At 36.9% G+C, this 26,580-nt stretch overlaps 1 protein-coding gene across 1 annotated transcript in view; it reads right to left on the minus strand.

Annotated features, from left to right (window-relative positions):
• The window catches only part of ZNF521 (zinc finger protein 521), a 321,090-nt gene that overhangs the window by 294,174 nt on the left and 336 nt on the right, over nucleotides 1–26,580 (minus strand). The window lies entirely within an intron of this gene.

Raw genomic sequence — 26,580 nt, forward strand, 5'->3', positions numbered from 1 at the left:
TCCAAGCCTAGGGTGCTGAATGTATTAAGGGCCCATGTGTTAAGGGCCCCATTCTCTGGTTTTAGTATTAACTGGCCAAGTATCTCTGCTGCTGTATATACTTAGTTTGGATGTTTTTTATTGTTATCAAAATATTCTTTCTCGTTTTAAAATGTTTTTATTGTTTAATAGTTTATACTTTTGAAATTGTAAGCCACCCAGAGTCACTAATTGAGACAGGGGGCTAGAGATTGAATGAATGAATGAATGAGTGAGTGAATGAATAAATAAATAAACGAATTATAATATCTGTTATGTTAAAGCAAGAAATGATTGCTGTCTCACAGATGTTTCAGTGAAAGATGAGGTTCTCTAAATTTAATCAGTGATATATAGAGAACAATAAAAAGGTCTTTGAACACAACCAAGAAAACCTATAGAACTAAATTCATTACATGCCTTTTGTTCTACAGTCACAGATTCCATTTTTGATTACGATGCCTCTTTATATAAGGGCTAAGCTTAAGAGATGCACACTTGAGATTTAAGAAAAGAAAGAATGGCGAAAAGAATCAGTGTATATAAATCTGCAAGAACACAATAAGGAGCATTTACTCTTAAAGAAAATCATTTACAGATGACAAAAGCTGTGATTTATTGCATTTATGCTATTACAAGCTATAATAAAAATAAAGGCTAAGGATAATTGAAAAAAAGTCTATTTTCTTTTACACAAGCGTGAGTTAATAAATTTTTTAAAGACACCTACTGTCCTGAATGACTGAGGCTCTTTTCAGCTTGTTAAACAAAGTAACAGAAGCCACATATCCCCCAAAAAACTATAAAAATAGATTGCTATTGATTTTGAATCCTTTTTAAAATGGTTTCCTTAAGGAATATGAAACAAAATAAGCTTAATTCAGGAACAAAAGTTACAGAAGAAACTATAGGAGAAAAGGGGTTAGACCAGACATGTCAAACTCGTGACGTCACGTGACATCGTGCAATGTACCAAAGCCTTTTCGCCATTGCCGGCAGTGGGGTGGGCGCGGCTTCCGGATAACGTGTCCGGACCACGGGTCGGCAGTTTGATACCCCTGGGTTAGACTTAACTTAATTGTCCACATTTCTTTGTGGGTGCATTTTGCATTTCCCATAGTTCAATAAACATTGTCTTATAACACTGTTTGGTTCATAAAAATTAAAAGTTGATCTTTTTACTCATTTTACAAGACTGTTCCCACTAGAATAAAACTTTGCAAGGAAAAAAGCATTCGATCTGCATGTTTGAGCAGTATCAGCAGACAAGTAATAAAGACACCAGTTGTATTAACATAATCAATACACAATTTACAGAACTACCCACACAGAACAGAATTTGTATCTCTATGCCATTATTTTACTATCTATAAATCACTATAATTTCTGGGTCGTTTTTATGCATTTTTGCTGTCATGCCTATGGATGTAAAAGATGCAAGAAGCACTGAGTGCACACAGACAAACAGATATATTTCAGAAATAGAGCCTGGAAACATAAGGAATACCAGGAAACTAAGTAAGAAGAGAGACAATTTTTTCTATTTAAATCTTATTCAATAATGTTCTCAATAAATGGATTCTTTACTATAGGTCAGTGATGGCAAACCTTTTACAGACCGAGTGCCCAAACTGCAACCCAGAACCCACTTGCGTATCGTCAGGTGCTGGGTGGGCGTGGCCCATTGGGTGGGTGTGGCTGCAGTGGTAACGGCAGACTGGGTGGGACTAAAATGTTCAATCAATTCCAACTTTGCGAGATCTTTTTTTTCAAGTGAGTTGAAATTGATTGATTGATGGAACCTTTTTTGCACATGGTGGCAGAGGCGTAAAGCGAAAAGGTTTTATAAAACCCAGCTGAAGGCCTAGGCCTGCGACAATGGCGCATGTGCCCACAGAGAGGGCTCTGCGTGCCACCAGTGGCACGCGTGCCATAGGTTCGCCACCATGGCTATTTGTTGTTAGCTGCGAAGTCGTGTCCGACCCATCGCGACCCTATGGACAACATTCCTCCAGGCCTTCCTGTCTTCTACCCTCTTCTGGAGTCCATTTAAGCTCATGCCTACTGCTTCAGTGACTCCATCCAGCCACCTCATTCTCTGTCGTCCCCTTCTTCTATTGCCCTCGATCTTTCCCAGCATTAGGCTCTTCTCCAGTGAGTCCTTCCTTCTCATTAGGTGGCCAAAGTATTTGAGTTTTAGCTTCAGGATCTGGCCTTCTAAAGAGCAGTCAGGATTGATCTCCTCTAGGACTGACCGGTTTGATCGCCTTGCGGTCCAAGGGACTCGCAGGAGTCTTCTCCAGCACCATAGTTCAAAGGCCTCAATTCTTTGGCGCTCAGCCTTTCTTATGGTCCAACTTTCACTGCCATACATTGCAACTGGGAAGACCATAGCCTTGACTATACGCACTTTTGTTGACAGGGTGATGTCTCTGCTTTTTAGTGTGCTGTCTAGATTTGCCATGGCTTTCCTCCCCAGGAGCAAGCGTCTTTTAATTTCTTGGCTACAGTCCCCATCTGCAGTGATCTTGGAGCCCAGGAAAACAAAATCTGTCACTACCTCCATTTCTTCCCCATCTATTTGCCAGGAATTGAGAGGGCCAGATGCCATGATCTTGGTTTTCTTAATGTTAAGTTTCAACCCAAGTTTTGCACTCTCCTTCTTCACCCGCAACAAGAGGCTCTTTAGTTCTTCTTCACTTTCTGCCATTAGAGTGGTATCATCTGCGTATCTTAGGTTGTTGATATTTCTTCCGGCAATCTTAATTCCAACTTTTGATTCATCTAGCCCTGCCTTTCTCATGATGTGCTCTGCATATAAGTTAAATAGGCAGGGCGACAGTATACAGCCTTGCCGGACTCCTTTCCCAATTTTGAACCAATCAGTGGTTCCGTGTCCAGTTCTCACTGTTGCTTCTTGACCCGCATATAGGTTTCTCAAGAGACAAATAAGATGGTCTGGTACTCCCATCTCTTTAAGAACTTGCCACAGTTTGTTATGATCCACACAATCAAAGGCTTTAGCATAGTCAATGAAGCAGAAGTAGATGTTTTTCTGGAACTCCCTAGCTTTCTCCATGATCCAGCGTATGTTGGCAATTTGATCTCTAGTTCCTCTGCCTCTTCGAAATCCTGCCTGTACTTCTGGTAGTTCTCGATCCACATACTGCTGAAGTCTAGCTTGTAGGATTTTAAGCATGACTTTACTAGCATGAGAAATGAGTGCAATGGTGCGATAGTTTGAACATTCTTTGGCACTGCCTTTCTTTGGAATTGGAATGTAAACTGATCTTTTCCAATCCTGTGGCCACTGTTGAGTTTTCCAAATTTGCTGGCAAATTGAGTGTAGCACTTTTACTGCACTGTCTTTTAAGATTTTGAATAGCTCAGCTGGAATACTGTCACCTCCACTAGCTTTGTTGTTGCTCAGCTTTTCTAAGGCCCACTTCACCTCACATTCTAGGATGTCTGGCTCGAGGTCAGTGACCACCTCATTGTGATTATCTGGGACGTTAAGCTCATTCTTGTATAGTTCTTCTGTGTAATTTTGCCACCTCTTCTTAATCTCTTCTGCCTCTGTTAGGTCCCTGCCATTTTGGTCCTTTATCATGCCCATTTTTGCATGAAACGTTCCCTTCATCTCTCCAATTTTCTTGAAAAGATCTCTGGTCCTCCCTATTCTATTGTTTTCTTCTATTTCTTTGCACTGTTCATTTAAGAAGGCATTCTTATCTCTTCTAGCTATTCTCTGGAATTCTGCATTCAATTGGGCATATCTATGTTTTTCTCCCTTGCCTTTCGCTTCCCTCCTTTCCTCAGCTATTTGCAAAGCTTCCTCAGACAGCCATTTTGCTTTCTTGCATTTCTTTTTCTTTGGGATGGTTTTGGTTGCTACCTGTTGTACAATGTCGCGAACCTCTGTCCATAGTTCTTCAGGCACTCTGTCTATCAGATCTAATTCCTTAAATCTATTTGTCACCTCTACTGTATATTCAACAGGGATATGATTTAATTCATACCTGAGTGGCCTAGTGCTTTTCCCTACTTTCTTCAGTTTAAGCCTAAACTTTGCAAGGAGAAGCTCATGGTCTGAGCCACAGTCAGCTCCTGGTCTTGTTTTTACCGACTGTATAGAGCTTCTCCATCTTTGGCTGCAGAGCATATAGTCAATCTGATTTCTGTGTTGACCGTCTGGTGATGTCCATGTGTAGAGCCGTCTCTTGGGTTGTTGGAAAAGAGTGTTTGCTATGACCATCGTATTCTCTTGACAAAATTCTATCAGCCTGTGCCCTGCTTCATTTTGTACTCCAAGGCCAAACTTGCCTGTTATTCCAGTTATCTTTTGGCTTCCTACTTTAGCAGTCCAATCCCCCATGATGATAAGGACATCATTTTTTGGTGTTACTTCTATAAGGTGCTGTAGGGCTTCATAGAACCGGTCAATTTCATCCTCTTCAGCACTGGTGGTTGGGGCATAGACTTGGACTACTGTGATATTGAATGGTTTGCCTTGGATTCGAACTGAGATCATTCTGTCATTTTGAGGATTGTATCCCAGTATTGCTTTTCCTACTCTTTTATTGACTATGAAGGCCACTCCATTTCTTCTGAGGGATTCTTGCCCGCAGTAGTATACCTGATGGTCATCTGAATTAAATTCACCCATTCCTGTCCATTTTAGTTCGCTGATACCTAAGATGTCGATGTTCAGTCTTGTCATCTCTTGTTTGACCACGTCCAGCTTTCCTTGATTCATGGATCTTACATTCCAGGTTCCTATGGAGAAAAAATCTTTACAGCATCGGACTTTCCTTTCACCACCAGACATATCCACAGCTGAGCGTCCTTTCGGCTTTGGCCCAGTCGCTTCATTCTTTCTGGCGCTACTAGTACTAGCCCTCTGCTCTTCCCCAGTAGCATATTGGACGCCTTCCGACCTGAGGGGCTCATCTTCCAGCGTCATATCGTTTTGCCTTTTGGTACTGTCCATAGGGTTTTCATGGCAAAGATACTGGAGTGGGTTGCCATTTCCTTCTCCAGTGGATCACGTTTTGTCAGAACTCTCAGCTATGACCTGTCCGTCTTGGGTGGCCCTGCACGGCATAGCTCATAGCTTCATTGAATTACGCAAGCCCCTTCGCCACGACAAGGCAGTAATCCATGAAGGGGACCATGGCTATAGGTTAATCAATAGTGAAAACCACCAGTGGACCTCCTTAGAGGATTTTCTTCTTCCCTTACTTTGCACAATGTACTCAAAAAATGTTTGCAGGACTCTGCAGCATGTGCACTTCCTACAGTTCAGAGACTTAAGTGGTGGTCTACTCTCCCCTCTCCTAATAAGTTGTTCCAATTATATAGAACGTTCATGTGTTAACTGAGCACTGTCATTAAACAAGCTTCTCTTCCACAGTCACTTATTATTGGAAAGGAAAGACTTCTGAAGACCAGAAGGTCTTTAGGTAATTTAACATTAGTCAATGTAAAAGTTTCAATCTTGAACCTAATAAAAAACTACATGAAAGCACAGGTCATAGAGTACTTATAATACTAGAGATAGCATACTTTTCATAAAAGGGTTTGTTGTTTGGAGACATGATATGGAGTCCCTCAAGTTTTCATTTTATAGTCACGAACTGACATTTATATCAATTGTTCCTAACTTGGTAACCCCAAGATTTGTTGAGACTATTTTTTTTAAAAAAAAAAACTTTCTCCCAACACACCTGAAAATGGGTAAGGCAACTCTATACAAAGCTATTAGGAAACTACATCTAGGAATCTGGAATGAAGTATCATCAATATTTTAATGTTGTCGTGTTCTTCTTATCAGACATAGGTGAGGATAGAGAGATGCTAAATTGTATAAATTTAGTAATGGGTTGGATGGGGACAAATAAATAGAAGACAAATCCTATTGAGGCACTCAGTATTCTGGAGAGATGTGAGGGAACATAGGAAGGAGGTAGATTCCCAGGAAAAAAGGGGATACATTTTAGAAGAGCAAGAGACAACTCCGTCCAGATATTATTATGTGTGAGAGAAAGAGGGTGACTCTTTCATAGCTCACAGAGTATATTGTAGATGCAAATAGTAGAGTGCTCAAGCTGGCATGATTTATCTATAGGTATAGACAATAAAGAATTTGGCTTGGAAGAATCACCACCTGTCATTCTTGGCTTTGGCCCTGACAATAGCACTGAAATTGCTGTGAATTATTAGGTATGTGTCTTATGATGTTCTTCAATTCAAAACTGTCAATGTCAATTTGAGCTCACTTGTCACCTACTATATAAGTCTTTCCTGTTATAATAGACTGACTAGGATAATCTATATTCATGTAAATTACTGATGTAAGTTACTGATGGGCCTGGTCTTGAAAACATTTTCATATCTCCTAAAACTCTTGGTTCGTCAACATACAACCACTGTATCACTGCAAAAGAAAAACAGTGGCTGTTTATTCATTTCAAAACTTAATTTAAAATACTAAACTTTATTTTTAAATGTTTAATCAGAATGTGCAATCTTTTGATGACAAGAATCACACTAATATTTGGATGGCTTGAGGGCTGCAAAATAGGTGGAGCCACATCACACATAGCAGGAGGGCTGCTTTGGGGGGATAGACTGGGTTTTGTTTTTTTACTTTGGTAAAAGTACTTTAGATTCTAGAACTAGAATTTATTCTAGTCTTCTATTTCTGCCTCTAGCAAGAGTCTATTCTAGTCACTATCCTGAACAAATGGCTGCCCAATCTTTATCTGAACCTCCAGTCATGCAAGATTTCAGGAAGCAAGCTGTTCCACTACTTAACATTTCTCATGGTTATTTTTTTGTTCTTCCATTAAATTGTGTCTGATTCTTGGAAGACTGCCTGGACAAGTCCTTGCAATTTTCTTGATAAGGTTTTTCAGAAATGGCTTTCCATTGTCTCCTTCCTAAGGCTGAGAGAAAATGACTAGCCTAAGATCATCCAGCTGGCTTTGTGCCCAAATTGGTACTAGAAGTCACAGTTTCTCGGTTTCCACCTTGATGCTTTAACCACTATAGCAGATTAGCTCTCCATGGTCAGATAATTCCTCCTTAATTTGAGTTAGGATTTCCTCCATACTGTGATATTTCTATGAGAAGGAATACCAAATATTTTATGTATTTTTCACCCCTGAATGCTGAAGACATATGCCATCCATGTTTTGTTAACATGGAACTCCAAGATTTGCAAAAAGGGAACTTGGGAGATGTAGTTTGCTTATCCCTACCTGTAATAAAGGTAAAGGTAAAGGTTCCCCCGCACATGCGTGCTAGTCGTTTCTGACTCTAGGGGCCGGTGCTCATCTCCGTTTCAAAGCCGAAGAGCCAGCGCTTGTCCGAGGACGTCTCCGTGGTCATGTGGCCGGCATGACTAGACACCAAAGGTGCACGGAACGCTGTTACCTTCCCACCGTAGTGGTCCCTATTTTTCTACTTGCATTTTTACGTGCTTTCGAACTGCTAGGTTGGCAGAAGCCGGGACGAGTAACAGGCGCTCACTCTGTTACGCAGCACTCGGGATTCGACCTGCCAAACTGCCGACCATCTGATCGACAAGCTCAGCGTCCTAACCCACTGAGCCACCGCGTCCCTTTCTACCTGTAATACAATCAAATATTTTAAACAGTATCTTCTTCCATATTAATCTTTTGATAATTTAAAGGATCAAAGGAAGCTTTTGATTAGATCTCATCAATAGCAGTAATATATCTGGGACTTTTTTTAATATTTTTAATATTTAGAAAAGGTGTAAGATCTTGGGTGAAGGTACATCATGTCCTTTTAAAAAATGTATCAATAAAGATAAGATTCACAATGTAAAGTTTTCTATACATTATACAACATGCTGTAATGGAACATAATAAAATTTAAAAGTAACATGGTATTGTGATAAATTGTTACACAATACAGCAGTGGTTCCCAACCTTTTCTATACCCCGCATCCTTAGAATGCTTCTGATATATTCTCGCACTCCTTACAAAAGTTTGAAATAATGGCAATGAATTATGCATATACACTATAATTTTGAAAACCCAAGTTTTTGCACCCACTGGGATATCGTCTCGCACCCCCAGGGGGTGCAAGCACCCCTGGTTGGGAACCCCTGCAATACAGTATATACCTTCTAATCAAAAGCTTTTTGTTTCTTCCACTGAATCATGTATGGTTCCCACAGACTAGCTGGACAAATCTCTGTAGTTTTAAAATCAGGCAGATTAATTACACAGACTTTGATCTATAGGTAGTCTTCATTTCATGAGCACAACTCGAACCAGCAAGTCTATCATTCAGCAAAGCAGCTGCTAAGTGAAACTGTGTCTATGCCTAAAATCTTACTTCAGCGTTCCTTTGCTTTACAGACTTGTGAAAAATACATAAAGTCATAAATGCGAGGCTTGGTTCCAAAGATACTGTCATAACTATCAACAGTCACTAAATGAGACAATCACTAAACAAGAACTACCTGTATTGCACTATTGATGCAAAATTACATCTAACAAATCTCTGTTCCATGTTAATACACAACAAATACATGCTTAACAATTTTGAAGGACTTAAGTCAGAAGCTTAAGATTTTGCGGCTTTTTCAGTTTTTCTTGCATGCAGACCAACTGGGAGAATGTCATAACTATGACATAACATTGCTAATAAGCTGGACAATTTAGAAATATCATTTGCCATAAGCGACCTCATCACATACAAAAGCCATGGATCTTGACTTCAACTGAGTTTTACTAATTCCTCCAAAGCCACAGAGGAAATGCAACCAAAGTGCCTACCTATTCTTTGGGGACCTATTCAACCCAGGAAAAAGAAATATCTGGAGCCAAAACTGAATAGAATCATGTCTATGGAGTTGTGAAATAGTTAAATACTGCCTTTCCCAACTGGATCCCTTAGAACTGCTGTTTATGAAAGAAGGTGCAATCTAGATGCCGTAGGCATTGTTGTTGTTGTTGTTAGTTGCGAAGTCGTGTCCGACCCATCGCGACCCTATGGACAATGTTCCTCCAGGCCTTCCTGTCCTCTACCATCTTCTGGAGTCCATTTAAGCTCATGCCTACTGCTTCAGTGACTCCATCCAGCCACCTCATTCTCTGTCGTCCCCTTCTTCTATTGCCCTCAATCTTTCCCAGCATTAGGCTCTTCTCCAGTGAGTCCTTCCTTCTCATTAGGTGGCCAAAGTATTTGAGTTTTAGCTTCAGGATCTGGCCTTCTAAAGAGCAGTCAGGGTTGATCTCCTCCAGGACTGACCGGTTTGATCGCCTTGCAGTCCAAGGAACTCGCAGGAGTCTTCTCCAGCACCATAGTTCAAAGGCTTCAATTCTTTGGCGCTCAGCCTTTCTTATGGTCCAGCTTTCACTGCCATACATTGCAACTGGGAAGACCATAGCTTTGACTATACGCACTTTTGTTGACAGGGTGATGTCAGGCATAGGGAAGCTTAATTTAAAGAATGCTATTATCCTCATTCTTAAACGTTTATAATATTGTGTACAGATAATGTACAACTATGTTTATTCAAAAGTATTTCACTTCCTTGGGAAAAACTGAATATAATACCATTTTTTATTCTGAGTTTCTATTTGCTAAGATTTTCTAATTACGTCACCTTAATTTGATAAGTATAGTGAACTGCATTAGATTTTGCATACTGAATCTCCAAGAAAGCAAACTCATTCTGATATGCTTTATTTATTTATTTTTGTTTTATCTTGCTTTTATTTCATTTAGTTGTTGTTAGCCTCCCAGGGTCATTATATGAGATGGGTGGACATAAAATTTAAGTAAAATAACTATGACTCATCACATAAGTTGGTCACTGCTAGCAAATGTCCACAAAATGCATCCCCTGAAAATAAAGTAAAAGAGGAAAATGGGATCCAAAGATATAAAACAACAACAGCAGCAGCAGCTAAAGACAATCAAGAGATAGAAAAACAAAAATGTATGCTCTGTGTGGAATTTAGAACATTATCATATTAATCTAGAATGGCCATGAAGATTGGCCCTGAAGAAGACATTCTGCAACAGAAATTAACTGCTTAAAATAAACACCATATTTTGATGGGTTTTATGCATGTTTGTCCCTAATTCGTTCGTTCATTTGTTCCTTCCTTCCTTCCTTCCTTCCTTCCTTCCTTCCTTCCTTCCTTCCTTCCTTCCTTCCTTCCTTCCTCCCTCCCTCCCTTCCTTCCTTGTATTTTGGAAATCCTTAATTTTCTTTTCTTCCCTCTTAGTTGTCTATCAAACACAAGAAAGGCAGTCATCATATGAACAGCATGATAGAGCTGCTATTTCAACTGGATATATAAACACTGTCTAAACAATTCATCAAGAATATTGATTCCAATAATTGATAAATCATGGAAGAAAGATTTTCAATAAACTGAAAGCTTCAGGGGGAGGGAGCAAGCCAAATCTAACCTTTCTATATGTTCTATGCATTCTAAATGGTTTCCTTATACTCTGAGTTGTATAAACTAAATACAATGTTATTATTTCAAAAACAAAAAACTGAAACAGAGAACACAACTAAGACATACAGCTGGTTGTCATTCTTTAACTGTGATGGAACAAAAAAGAGCATTCTCCCTTATAACATGCAGTGTGGAAAAGATCTCTACTGTGTAGGCCTGTTCAAATCCTTTGAAACAAGTGTTTCTGGTACCTTTTTCCAAACTGTTAAAGCAGCCTCATCTTTTTTCAACTTGCATGGCTGATTCATGAGATTCATGAGATTCAAGGTGCTGGTGATGACCTATAAAGCCCTAAATGGCATGGGTCCGGATTACCTTAGGGAGCACCTGCTACCAGCATCAGCTTCCCATCATCATGTGCGCGCTCACAGGGAGGGCCGCTTTAGGGTTCCGCCGGTTAGATTGCTGGCGGGTGATTCCCAGGGGGAGGGTGTTCTCTGTGAGTGTGCCCGCCCTTTGGAACGAACTGCCGATGGAGCTTCGGACTGCCCCTGACCTTCGCTCTTTTTGCCGGAACTTAAAAACCTGCTTGTTCGAATTGTCTGGCCTGGACTGAGGGATTTTAAATTTTAAAGTATTTAATTAAATTATATTAAATTAATTTTAAAATTTAAATTTTATTGTTATTATGAATTGTGGGCCTGTACTAATTTAATTCCATTTTACTCTCTTTTTGTACTGTTTTAACTGCCCTGTGAACCGCCCTGAGTCCTTCGGGAATAGGGGTATATAAATCCAACTAATAAATAAATAAATAAATAAATTCTGAAGCTGTTCTTTCTACATGTGAACACAGGTAGAAAACTGCAAGTTCCTTGGAGAACTTGTTGCTGCCTGAATTGTTTTCACAGGTTATATGAATACTAAGGCTACCATATCTGGGTTGGAAAAATCGAGAAAAACAGTAGCAAAGAAATATAATTTACTCCACCTCTCTGCTGCCAATTTAGATTTTTCCAGCCCAGGTATAGTAACCCCTCTAGTTTACATTTCAAAATATCTATTTCTAAAGATTTGCACAATGCTACCATGGATGGCTTCCCATCATCAACTCGTTTACTATAAATTAAAATCTACTGTTTTCCAATGCTTTTATCCCCTAGATCACGGGTGTCAAACTCACGACGCCACATGAGATGGCACAACGTATCACGACTTCTCATTGCCGGCAATGGGGTGAGCGCGTTTTGGCGTGACACATCTGGCCTGTGGACCGGCATTTGACACCCCCTGCCCTAGATAGTCTAATTATTTTATTTTTTAAATGAAAACAGTATATAAATAATAAAGCAAATAGAGGAAAAAAAGCTCTTGCCATTGTGGGAGTATGCCAGTTCTTCAATGTCACTTCATTTTCTATCTGTTTTTAATACTGCACACCAGCCAAAGTTGTTCCGAATTGGGCAACCTTATAAATCTAATAAATTAAAATTAAATTAAATTAGCAAAAATTAATAGATAAGATCATGCACCTATATCAGCTTTCCCCAACTTAGTGGAAGCTTGATTATTTGACAATTTTTATAAGAAAAAAGCGCTTATCCAAAACTATCACAGATACATAATACAGCAAGAGGAAGTTGTGTATCAGACAAACCTTCATATAAAAGTACTCCCAATGTAAGTATATGTGAGCGACTAACATTATTTCTTATTCATAAACCCTCCAAGTAAAAATTTTCACAAAGTAAATTAAGAATATAATTAAGTTCTCCTTTATAGTGACTGCTGAAAGATACATATGTTCTCCAGACTAAAAAACAGTGCTTAGGTAAAATTACCCAACAATTTCACAGCTGAACTGAAATTTTAATCCCGTTCTCCTAGATCAGAGAAAATTAGGTGTATTCAAGTCCCATTAAGATTCTATGGATTTAATCAATTAATAGAATGTTTTAGCTACTGTATTTCAGCAAACACAGCCTGTATTCCACCCAAATATTATACCTACTAACTGCATAAAATTCTCATTAGGCTCAAAGATATTTCAAGCACTAGCTGCTTTTCTTTTAACCAAACTGCAAATTAATTAACTGATTACAATAACATTAAAGTAGCAGAAAAGGTCGTATGTTGAGGTAGTTGAATGAACCATTCTCAAAGATAGAAAATAACACCTATTATTAGAAATGTTAATTGCCTTAAAAAAGGTAAGAACTCTGAGCACAAAACTATAATGCTTTCATTATGCAATTATTTGCATGGGCCAACTCAAATAAAAGTCACTTTAAAAAGTAGAAATAAATCAAACGTAGAGAACATCCATACAAAGACTACCATTTAAGCAAGAACATATATATACCAATTTAATATAATTTATATAATTTATATCACAACCAACTTCATAGACTTAAGCCACTCACATAAAAATAATAATCTCTTACAAATTGTAAATGCTACTGCAGAAGTCCCCAACCTTTTGGGCACCAGGGACTGGTTCCGTGGAAAGACGTTTTTCTGTGGACTGGAGGATGCGTGGTTTCGTGCACTGTCTCCATCCCGCGGATGGGACTTTGCTTGTTTGTGAGGACAAATTGCTGGCATGCAGCGGCCCGGTAGTGTCCACGGACCAGGGGTTGGGGACCCCTGTACTACTGCATTTGTACAATGTCTACAGTCAAAACTCAACCTAGAACAACAGCCAAACAAAATGGTATCACAGCGTATTTTGGCAATTTCACTACCCTTCAAACCACTGCTAGACAACTAAAATGGTTCATTTATTATGTACAGAAAGCTAAGATTCAAATTGCATACACCTAAATTAATTATGAAATGAGAATGACAAATACTATTAGGCAGCCATGGATTATTTAGAAGAAATGCTTATTTAAGTTCCTAATTAATATGAACAAAATTAATATGAGACATATAGATGCTTTTGTTAGAATTACAAGCCATTCATTCTCTTGATAGAGAAGAAAAGGATTCTCTTCTTTATGAAATATTAGTATAAACATATTTAGTCTCTGGTAAATTTAATGAACTGATTGATTTAAATAACTTGGTACAGTGCTGAATATTAAAGTCTCTCAAGTTTACAGTAAAAGCAAATGTTTAAAAACAATTAAGCAAAATTAATAATTAAAGTCAACAGTTAAAATCTGTACAAAAAGATGTGTTGTAAGGATGTTTGGAAAAATTCCTCAGAAAAGACAGTCCAAAAAACTGAGATTGCAACTCAGAAGACTTGATCCTGACTTCTGCCAGATAGGTGCACAGAAACTATAGGCAAACGTCAGATGTTCATATATAAAAAGACTTTCTCTAATGGACTTGATAGCATGGACCTAAGCAATAGAGGCCACCAGTTGGAATTCTGCCCCCAAAATTGGCCTTCTGTTCAATGTTTAAAACACAGGTATTTTTGTTCTTTCTGCTATACTCAAGACCAATCTAGCTCTCAGACTGTATACCAATTAAAGTTCCCAGACTAGATAAAAACCCAGGTAGAGTACATTACTAAAATCAGAATAACCAGGACATGCAGAAAGGAACGCAGTTGGCATATCAACAGAAGCTAATAAAGATGTTTCTGGTCTTTGAGTCACTTTGGGAAACAAGGAAAGACTTTGATCCAGCAGCACTTTCACACTGCTTATCTCCTCTTTCTGGGGCAGTGCAGACTCATTTGGAGCAGGGCAATCTACCAGGTCTCTGGAATTATGACCACTTGCAATCAGTAGCTCTGTCTTGTCTTGATTCAGTTTCAATTTATTATTTTCCATGTAGCCCACTACTTCAGGGAAACTGTATCATTTACTGAACCTGTCATAGAGAAATAGGTTTGAAAGTCTATAGCAAACTGATATCAACCAGTTCCAAACAGATATTTACCACTATCGCAGTTCCAAATTTCCTGATGATCTCTCGTAGTGGCTTATGTAGATACTGAAGAGCACTAGAAACAGAATAGAGCTCTAAGGGGAAATATATAATAGCTCCCATTTCACTGAGCAACTGTCTCCAAGAGATACTATTTGCAGTCTACCTAAGAGACAGGAATTAAACCACTCCACAATTTTGCCACCCATTTCCAAATATCTCAGGCAATCCAGAAAGATACCAGGGTTGACATTACTGAAAGCTGACAAGAAGTTAAGCAACAGAGTCATACTCATGTCAATCAGCAAAGAAAATCAATTAGACCAACCAAGGTAGTCTCAACTCTGTATCCTAAAGCCAGTTTGAAATGAATCAACGTTATCTGCTTCTGTCTTATGTTGAAAAGCCAGCATTCTCAATCATGTTACTCAATTAAAGATGGTTAAAAATTGGCTTATAGTTTCCCTCTGAGAGATAAAGGGCAAGCTTCTTAAGGGTCTAATTATTTGCCTCCTTTAAAAAACAGCAATTCTATTTTATTATTTTCCTCTTTTTATTATTTTATTAACAAAGGTTATACATAATAACTTCATAACTACAATTTACCAACTAATATGGACAATAATTCAAAGAAAAGGTATTGTAACACCACCTGTGTAATAAGCCTCTAAGAATAGGAGGTGGGATGTGATTCATATCCTTCACAACTTAAAACAACTGAGCAGGCCATGAGCTTGGGAGTACAGAGTGCACAGGAAAAAAATTGGTTTTTTGCTACCTTTATTTTATGTTGCATTTTAATCAAACACCAGGCATTCATCTAGCTATCTACCTCACTGTTTTATGTCCTGCAGTTCATCTGTCTACCAGTTGTGGAAAAGAGGGCACTTAAGAAAAAATGTGCAGATCGTGCTAAAAAACTCCCTATTCTATAGATATTAAGAAATCACTGGTGCAGCCAACTCCAAAACCTTGAGTCATATTCGAATCCAACCAACCAGTAGATAAAGATCTACTAATGACAATATGAACCCATCTCCACTCAAAGTGATGACTTCCTGCTCAAAACAAATTATCAAATGGAAGCATTGGTTCTGCATATGGTATGCATGGGATATGTTCATAGTTGTCATAGTTGCTGTGACACTCAAGCCCAGACCTAGGCATTTTATGGCCCCTGAGCCACATCCAGCCTTTGGCTGCCCCTAACTGGCCCGTGTGGTCAATTGGAAATTGGAAATCAAATGTAAATAAGCCCAGTGCAAGGGGTGGGAGAAGAAGGTGAATGAGGTCTGGCAGTGCACAGTTGCCTTGTGCTTCTTCAGTCAGCTGGCAATCCCAGGAGGTCGAGAAGAAAAAGTGCTGCCTCAGCTGAAGTACGGCTTGTGGCCAAGTGGGCAGAGTGCAGCCAGGGGCTATTGGTTCAGCCCTCCACAACAGTCCCAGTTCCACATGTGGTCCCTTAGGAAAATTAATTGCCCACCCCTGCTCCATCCCATAAATATTCTCACCAGGATCTCCAATACAAACTCCATGACCAACTACGGCAGCTCAGAGATTACTTATAATGGTGTGCTAACAGAACCTGCAGTGTTTCCTAGTGTAAACACTGGGGTATATTAAGTATGATCAGGTTGCTCTATTAGATGAAAATGTGGACAAGAGAAGCTTGGCCCACACCAGCCCTTCAACCATGTTCCTGTTACACAAAACAAATAAAACTTCTCATTTACAACCAAAGAAAGATGATTTCTTTTATTTGGAACCAACCTGGCATTACAGAAAAGCCAGCTTTTCTGTGGAGCTGGACCCATCCTCAAGATTTAGAGAGCTAACAAGACCACCAAAAAGCAAATAGCTTTTCATGTCTTGTATCCCTTTCCCCGTAATGGCCAGCCAAACTGCAAGAGCCACATCTTCTATTTCCCATCATTACTAGGTTCCACAGAATGCCAGCATCTGCTCCCCCAACCATACAAATATTACTGAATCAATGAAATATTTTAATATTACATATATAGTGAGATTTATAGAAACCTACACATAGGCACTCTTCAGCCCATTATCAAAGCAGGAATCGTTACCTTACAATCCACCAGGAACACTAGGCATATACTCACCAAGCTCTCACTTCAGCTACTATTTAGCCTCCCATTTCCCAGCCCTCTACCTCTTCCCTGAAGATTAGGTGAAGTCAAGAGTGAGCTAACCAATAAACATAAAATGCAGACACGCATTACATACCTATAGAATATGGCTCTCACTCTTCTGTCATTCCTGAAATGGATCCTTTGAAGGTGTCTTTGTTGCTGGGGGGGACTAAGCAATGGTTTAATATGCTGGCTAAAGCCAGTCACAGAACTGTACATTGGCATGTGTACATTTCTATCATCCAATGATTCTTTTGTATGAATCAAGAATTCTAGTTTACATTACTTGTAAGTAGGAGTTATATCTATTTGATCTTGAGCAATCTTTCTGAAAGGGTGTAACTAGTGTATGTATTTTATGTGAGTATACAACTTGGTAACACAAAGGACACACTGAGCAGTCTCATACATCAAACTAGTATTTTACTATAATTTTTAAACTATATTGTACAGACATAATATACAAAAATGTTACACAACATGAAAGGCTACATTCAACACGCATGGATTTCTGTTCCACCAGTAGAACTTGTAATTTTCTCACTTTAGAGATCTAGTGAACCCCTTTCTCCACATTATACAACTTGGAACAGTTTGGCTGGTTCTGCATCTATGCTATTCTTTTCATAGGTATTTAGATAGTAAACATCTTTCAGATTAATATTTTTAATATTTAATCTTTCACATTAATATTTTCAAATTAATTGGCAAGTTTTCTTCAAAATGATCTTTGATATATTTTGAATACATTCATTTATGTAACAAATATTTCTGGATCACTCACATTTTGAAGAAAACTTGCCAATTAATTTGAAAATATTAATGTTAAAAGAATAAAACTATCAGCAGGAAAAATCAGGAATGTCTGACAATAAGGACTGAGAAAATAAATACATATCTACCTCTAAATTGTAAAACATATCTGGAAAGGCCTTGTTCCCAGCTGTCACCTGTCTCAGTTCAGAGGCCTACCAATTCACAAAGATCTCATATCTGGATCTGTATGTATATATGGAGGAATTTCTCATGTTATTATTTGAAAAAAATATTGGATCAAATTTATGAATGATAAAGTTATCAAAGGTTATTGGCTATATTGAATAGTTACTAGTGGTAGGATCAGAAGAGGAACAAAAGTCTTCTTCCCAAGTTAATCCTTATTTATTGTTTCTTTGACCCTTTATCTCTTTATAATTATTTTTTAGTCTATGGCTTCATTGTTTTTCTTTTCTCTTCAACCTTCAACACATATATCCATTTCTTTAATACATATACCCATTTCTTCTTATCTTTCCTGTTCATGAACTTGTTCATGAAATTCAAACCTTCAACATTAACAAAATTATTCAGCATAAATTAATTTAAAAAATCAAATAACTAGCAGCAATTCAAATCTTAGTATCTTAAATAATGAAAAATATGTCCAAATAATATGCCATAGTAAACCTATTGATTATTAAATAATTTCATTAACCTAAGTACAAATGTATATGACAAGATAAGCAGGATATAATAAAAATGTGAATCAGGATATAATAAAAATGTGAATGAAAAGTACACAGTAATCAGTCAAATGAACCATAAGACCAAACTAACAATTAATTGCTATAGAAATTATTGCCCAATAGAAAGATGAGGAGCCATCCAACTTCATTGGGTTTTGGTCATGTGAAAATTTACTTGCTGCCCTAGAGACTATAAACCCATGGTTTAAAACACCTGAAGGGCATTAAATTCTGGGACATTTATTTGATTTGAAGGAATTGTCTTCCCTATAGTTCATGGGTATTTAAACAAAAATTAAGAGAATACAAAACGTGTATTATCAGGCAATTACCTCACATTTTCACATAGAACTTTAAATTTCATTTAGAAATAAAAGTTTTGACTTTTTTTATTTGAGGAGGCATCTTGACTACCAAGTTGCATCTAATTTGTTAATTCTTATTTGGCCTAATAAAATTTATTATTTTTTTCAGTCATCATAAGTGATGTTTGAGAAATAATTTGGGGGGGGGGGAATCCCAACACACTAATTATCTTGGTTCCTATTTGAAGAGAATATTGTTTTTAACAATGAACGAACAAACATTTTAAAACCAAGATGCATATTTGCCTATCTTACAAACCTTCAGAACTTTCTAAGTCTAATTAATATCTATAAGGGGTTGACTTGATTCATATCCCCTCAATGTTGAGAGCAGGAACAAACATGAATACTGCAATAGGCTGAACTGGTAGGTGGAATTTAAGCATAAGCGCTGCACATGGGGAAATGTAATGTAATAAATTGAACTCCAATTCCCATCAGCCCTAAGCAGCATGCCTAACAAGACCTACCTGTTGCTCATTTCTCATCTGAAAGAACCAAATAGGAGAGGTAGAAGTCATCCCCTAAGACTCTTAGAGATCACTGCCAGCTAGTCTGTATGTACTGGAAGTAGGTTAAAAAATAGTCTTAGCTTATATATATATATATATATATATATATATATATATATATATATATATATATATATATATATATATATATATATATATATATATATATATATATATATATATATATATATATATATGTATATATATATATATATATATATGTATGTATGTATATATGTATGTATATATATATATATATATATATATATATATATATATATATATATATATATATATATATATTATATCAGTTTGTGTTCTGTTAAAAATAAATGAAATTATCTGTAATTTTATATTGATTGGTGTCCTCTATAACAATGGAAAAGTTGATGTTTTAGAACTTTTAAAGTTCTCTGTGTCTCATCTACTCGGGAGCACCAACCTAACTATTACTAAGGGAAAACAGTCTGCCACAGGAACAGATTTTAAGAATAATATTAAAAAAAACCTTTGACAACCTCTGAAGTGGACGCACGTATTTGTATTACTGAGTCATGGAGTAATTTGGATTGTAGGCATCAATCCAAAAGGGCTTGAACTGTCATCACATCTAAGCACAAAATCACTATCTTTTCTATGAAACATAGGGAAGCTGAATAATTCAGGTGAATGTTTAATAAGAAAGATACTCCAAAAATTTAGATCAAGTTCCCTTTTTTGTTTTCCCTTGTTTATTTGGTATAACATAATCCCCAGACATATGGCTAACTATTGCTTGATCGTTATTCTATCTGAAAGTAAAGCTAGTGAAGTTTAGGATTCACATCTTGCAGAGGCTCTTTCATCTCTAATAATTACTAAACTAGCATAATTACTCAAGTGTTGCTGTGAAATGAAATACATGCTAAAGACCCATGCTTACCCAAAATTAGAGGGAGATTTTGTTCTTGCATTTGTGCAAACTCACAACTGTACCTACGTTTCTAAGGTCTGGATTTTCATTTAAACCTCTTCATTCTTGTTTGTGTAAGCTGTTCCTAAACTCTTTCTCCTACTATTTATTTATGAAAAGGAGGGAACTTAAATTACAATCCTTGAATTTTAGTTGTTTATACTAACTGTATACGTTAAGTACATTTAAATGGTACACATACAAATTTTCAGCATAAAACAGGAATAAGGCATCCAAATTCTAAGAAAGCTCCTGGTAGCCCCCAAAGGGGGTGGGGATGAAGGAATGAAACAGAAGCCCACATTTTCTTTCCAATGGGACATTTTCTTTCTAAAAGGACCTTTGACAAAAAGGTATAACCCCCCCACACACACACATCCAAGTGCATGTTAGAAATCATGCACTGAAGTTATATAACTCTTTTCAAGCATTCAGTTTCAGAATGCCATTCCACTATATTATACTGAAAATTACTCAATCCAAAACTATATTGAAACCTAATAGTGTCTTAATTCTGCCACTTAGTTACTGCCATATTCATTTTGATATCATTAATTTTATAACTTGTCAAAATACAAAGATGCCATGAATCATAGTAGTATAGCATGATATTTGTACCAAAGAAATGGAACTTACTGAATGTAAAATTTTACTTTTCACAATTTGTGCAAATACAGATCTACGCAAAGAATTTTAAATGAACACTGCAAATCGACATATATGTTCTGTATATACAAACTGACACATTCAGCAATAATTAGTTGGCAATTTAAAATTTATTCTACAGTAAGATATCTGCATCTCCAAGACTGTAATTGGTCTTACAGAAACATATATTCAACTCATAATTTTGTAGGTGTGTGTGTGTAGTATTCTTCTTCAACAATCGACAACATAAAAAATTAGTTCTTCTCAGTGCTTTTTTTGTAAAAGAAAAAGGTGCCGGAACTCACACATGTCATACAACCCGCCTTGCCTACCCTACAAGGTTCCATCCAAAAAAGGTGCCGGAACTCCGTTCTGAGCGTTCTATGAGAAAAAAAGCCCTGGTTCTTCTAATGTTTCTGCTTTGGTATTTTATTTCAAAAGATGGAATAGGATAGGGATTTGTCCAAAGAATTTTAACTAGAGGAAATATGACAAAAGAATAGGCCACAATTCTGACAAAACAGCATAGCAGTTAAAACCATACTGAACCTTGTGACACTGGGTGGTAAACCAGTGTAAGTTAACTTTACCAACAATCACAATCAATAAAAATGGCAAAATGTGGCAGAGCCATCCTGGAACATAAACTCCGCTAAAAGCAATAGAGTTATGACTTGTAGGAAAAAGGTAAAGAATGACTCAGACAAAATGTGCATTTTAACTAAGCTTGAAGCCAAAATATCTAGTATCTCAATGGTCCTATATCCCATTTAACATATCCTGACCCAAGGTGAATCATGCCAACATCTAAATGTATACTAAAAATCAAATAAAGAAGGAAAGATCCCACTAAATGATGGAATTTTACTTTAGAAAAACTTCTATTTTGTATGTGTATTCTAACTTCCATATCCTACACAATAAAACCTGCATTATTAGCAAATAGCAATTATAATAGCTACATAGTTACGTAGCATTCTATATACTATTACAGTTTGACAAAGCTTTGGGTTCAAGCAGTAGCACCAATAGTTTCTGTCTGTCTGTTTCTGTATGTCTGTCTATCCAAACATACATACACATATCAAAATAGATTAACAAAATGTAAACAACTAACCAAAAAGCATAATTGCCTGAATTCAAAGGATATTATAAAGTTCTAATTTTAGTTTTGAATGTGATTTCATGTAGATATTTTCAACTTTTTCTATAGTGTTAGACAAAACCAAGGTAAAAGTCATTTTACAATCAGTCATTTCAGGATTACAAGCCAAGTAAAATTTTATTAATTATTTCTCCCTTCCTTTTAAGACAGTAATGCTACAGTGCTTTGAAATTGGATATTTTCAGGAAAAAAATATTTTAGAAATCATGGAAATCATGCTAGATGAATGCTAATATAATTATTATTTTTCTCAAATATTATGTAATGCTATAAATTATAAAATCTAATGATTTCTAAGCTGCTGTCTGTGTAAAGGTTGAAAAAGGAAAAACAGTTAGCATGAAGAAAGATGGAATACTCATTCACTGTGAGGCACTGTTTCTAAATAGTAATTCTCAATATTGTAACATCTGTGGTTTTCTATGCAAACATATTTAGCTCTCTAAAATATGACAGAAGTGATGTGTTGATATATGTTTCTCAAATGATAAACTGGATATATTTTTTCTAAATTTCTAACCGTTCGGGAAGTTAAGAAAATACAGCCATTATATCAGAAAGTTAATTCTAAAGCATTTTAGGACTTTAATATGTATCACTATAATCATTTCACAATACTTCAGTCAAGTTAAGCTGTTTCTCTTGCTGAAAATCAGAAAAATCTACAATTATACACGCTTACCTACATGAAAATGATATTGAAATGAACAGATCTCATTTCAGAATAGGCACATAAAGGAATGTAACGCTATGAAAGTATGTGTAACACAATACAATAAACACAATAAAAATACATTTTAAGGGAGGGGAGATATTAAAATAATATGAACAGTTACTTAAAAATGTGTCCTGTTAATATCCCTGACATGGCTAATTTAATCCTCATAATTTCCTCCTTGAATGCTGTGGCACATTGCATATATTCTGAAATGGCTAAAAGTTTATATTTATATGGTCATCCTGGACATATTTCCTTGGAGAATGCACCTCTTTACAGGTAAATTTTGCTGAATCAATGGACTTACATTCAAAAAATATGTTTTAAAATCATCCTCAAGAACTGTACTCATCGCGAACTATTACAATGGTCCTTTATCTGGTATCAAATACCATTTCCACATAGAAGGGAAACAATAATTGGCTATCTAACTGAAAACAATAAATTTTCTATTTTAACAAAGACACTTTATGATAAAAACCCAAATAAGAAAAATAGTAATAGATTCCACAGAAGATGCCAAATTACAGAATCATCACCATTTTTTACCAGAAGCCAATGTAAAGATATGACATATTTTACCTTCCTTTCCTATGTTGCTTAGGAAAATGTAAGAATGGTTTTGCACAATGGCCTACCTTGACCTTTTATTACTGTAAATATACTTAATATATAAGTGACAGCTCAGTTTGTTCATTCTTTATTTAAAAAGAACTAGTTTGAAGGAGACAAGTTTTAAACAGTGAGATTTCAAGCTAGCTTTTCTTCAAATAAATATACTGTAGAATATATTTCCCTTTTCTAGTCAGGAGGAACAAAACTCAACCTTGCAAATATCATGTCATATAGCATATATAAAAACAACCTGTAGATGCTGGTCTTTTAAACACAAAATAACTGTGCTTTAAACATCTGTAACTGAAGTTATTGAAAACAGTTCTTCATCTCTACCTGAGTATACTTGCACAATTTATTAGCATTCCCATCTTGTTTTTATAGTGGCTATCATTTTCAAGTGGAGATTTTCCTTCACAGACAAGATTTTCATTAAAAAAAACCCTAAGCAAAATAAATTACCCTTGTAATCACACTGGTTAATTAAGATTTTAAAGCACATGCTCAGAAGCCAACTTTTAAATCCAAAGCACAAAAAATGATCAATGGTACAAAAATAAACTGAAATGTTTTCTTCTCTTACAGGACCATAACAAATTGATCAGCAATCCTGAAGGTGCTTTATTCCATATTTTATTAAATTATTAGATAAGGTAGCCATTTTTTTAAAAAAAAATAACATTACTACTTTTATTCTAATTCCTTTTCAGCAAAGGGAAGCCAGTTGAGACTTAATTCCTACTTAATGGAGTAGTTTTGTTGATTCAATGTCAGCACACACAGATTCAGGAAAGCTTTTAAAATATATCTTGGCCCTGAAAGTTTGCAACTTCATTTTTAATCGTGCTTATCTTTAAATGATTTGTGCATTAATCATTTTAAAGATTGAAAGAATAAACTAAGACTGCAATTCTAAACAGACACAAATGCAACTAATATTAAAATAGAAAGTACTGCCACAGTTAACAATAAAGTGTTTATACGGAAGTATGAGAAATATTTATTCCTCTTGAATATATTAATCAAAAAGGAGTGTTTTTTTAAAAGCAGTGATAGCATAATATGTAAACTTTGGAACAACTTCAACATGCCAAACTCTTACTGTATTTTCCTTCAAATAATATCAAGCAGCTTAAGATCAACTTAATTGGGGAAGGCAGGGGCTGTAAAATAAAGCTGCACAGAGAAAATATTTTAGAAATAACATATAGAGAGCACTGTGCTAAATATGGCATCAGTTATGATATATCAGATGGCATTAGCATGTATTATGACTAATGAACAGAGTAATGTGTTAGAATGTTTTAAGTGCTACATTTAAATAACTAATTGTTTAGGTCAATACTTACTGTCAATGACAGGACTTCTGTCACTGGAATACTGTTCTTTGCTTATGCACTATAGGTACAGATCAAAAACTATTTTTATACATTCACACAGAAAATGGAACCTATTTATAGTATTTTATATTTTTGTATACATAACTTTAGAAAAATAACATTCATAGATCCAATGATAAGGGGGGGGAGGTGTTGTTCAGGCCAATTTCTTTTAACATCTTCCCACAAATATAATCAGTTTTATTGGCCATAAAATCCTGAAGGCATATAAATTATTCCTCTTTAGAGAAGCTATTGGAAATAAGCATATGCACAATCAACACAATTCCCAATGTAAAGTAATTTTGAAAGACAGCTGAAGAACATCAATTTTTTTCCTCAAAGCTGTCAAACTAAAACATACTTGATGTATGTAGCCTTCAGTCAATGAAAATTATACAGAGATCAAATGAATTCAAGGTTCCAAATTGTGTATGCTGGAGATATTTAGAGGGCTGGCTTAAAATAATACCATGGTCAATAGGATAACTCTAACTTCCTTGTCAGAACCCAACAGATAACTTTTCTAAGAGTTTTTATTCCACCAGACATCACCAGACATCATCATTATACCGAATTGAATGTTTTAAACAGGCTTTTCATTAGTCATTCCTACCAATATATTTTAACTTCAATCAAACCCTGTCAAAGATTGCTATATAAAATCAGGATTAACACTTTTAAGTCTATTATTAATTTAGTTGTCTCCCAAACTTATTCAGTAGTCTTGATTCAGAATCCAACTTTCCCAAACTTCAAACATTGTCTCTTCACCCACTATGTGTCATTAGGACATGTGAATCACGTTAAGTCACTTGCTCTTATTTAATTAATAATCTCCCTCTATCTAGCCAGGACCAGAGAGAGGAAATAACTTCTAGCTTTTTTAACCTATAGAATGTTATTAACTCCAACAGCAGAAATAGATCAATTTTCCTTTCCCAAGCACAGGTCATGTATGAATTAGGGTGAGTTCTCCCTTAAAAAAAAGAAAATTAGGGAGAAGAGCGAAAAAGGCCAGTTTTGGAGGACAAGCAAACTATCTGCATCATTCTGAGGTTCAGTATGAATTGGCCAGCGATGGTCAAAGGGAGAAAGCGGCAAGACAAGACAGGAAGAAAAATCAAAACCGGAAAGATCAATCTGAGCATTTGCAAAATACACAAGAGGGGAATCTGAGAGGCAGACTGCAGGCTTCTGCTGGCAGCGTCCACCGGAGGGAAAGGAGACAGTGTCCTAGATGGAAGAGTGACTGTGGGAGGCCAGTTTGTCAAGACCTCTGGGCCAAAAGGAGGAGGGAGGGAAGGCAGACCTAGTCTCCCCAGGACATTCCTGTGGGCCGCCACATTCTCACAAGCCACCCTTTGTCCTCCCCCCTCCAGGGTTTTGGCCGATTCCTGTACGTTAAAATTCTTGTTAACGGAGGCTCCTGCGCATTTTGCATTTCTCCGTTTCCCCCCCTTCCAGCACCCCTCAAGTCTAGCTCTCAAATATCAGCCCACCCCCACTTCTCCCCCACCCCTCCTCCCTCCTTCCCCCTCTCCAAAAAGAAGGGGAGGCGGGGGAGGAAAGAGGCTTCACCGCCACCACACATTCCAGCACATAGCGCCAGCCAGCTCCACCAGCCTCCGGATCAATAGTAACTTCAATTCTGTTCCTCCTCCTCTTCTCCCCCCCTCCCCACCCCTCCCCCGGCCAGTAGATCCCAGCAAATCCCACCCACTTCTAGGCTGTTGTTGGGCTTTTTATCATTAAAAAAAACTTCCTTCTCCAATTAAAATCAACACAAATCGGATCGGTTTTTTTTTTCTTAAAACAAAAAGGTTATTTTAAAAAAAGTTTAGGGGATCAACTCTTAGGTCATAAAGAAACCGGCAAAATCCGCTATTTGTAACGAAATACGGTCTAAGAAAAATTACACACTGAACTAGAGCACCAGGCATACAAGCAGTCAGTTCTTGGGACAGATTGGAAGAACAAATGTTGGGCACGCTACCCAGCCCTCTTCTTCCAAGTATTCCTGAAGCACGGAGGGGTGATGCGGGAAACCAGGGGTGGTAGGGTGGGAAGCCCGAAAACATACAGAGCGCCTTAAAAAAAAGGAAGAAAGGAAAGGAAGGAAATGTAAGACAGGACTGTTTTCACACCCAAGAACTTTTCCCACTAGTCAGATAAAAACAGAGACGGTCGGAGGATCCGAGATTGGAGGTGAC

Source organism: Vipera berus (assembly GCF_964194415.1).
Source record: "Vipera berus genome assembly, chromosome: 3".
NCBI lineage: Eukaryota > Metazoa > Chordata > Lepidosauria > Squamata > Viperidae > Vipera > Vipera berus.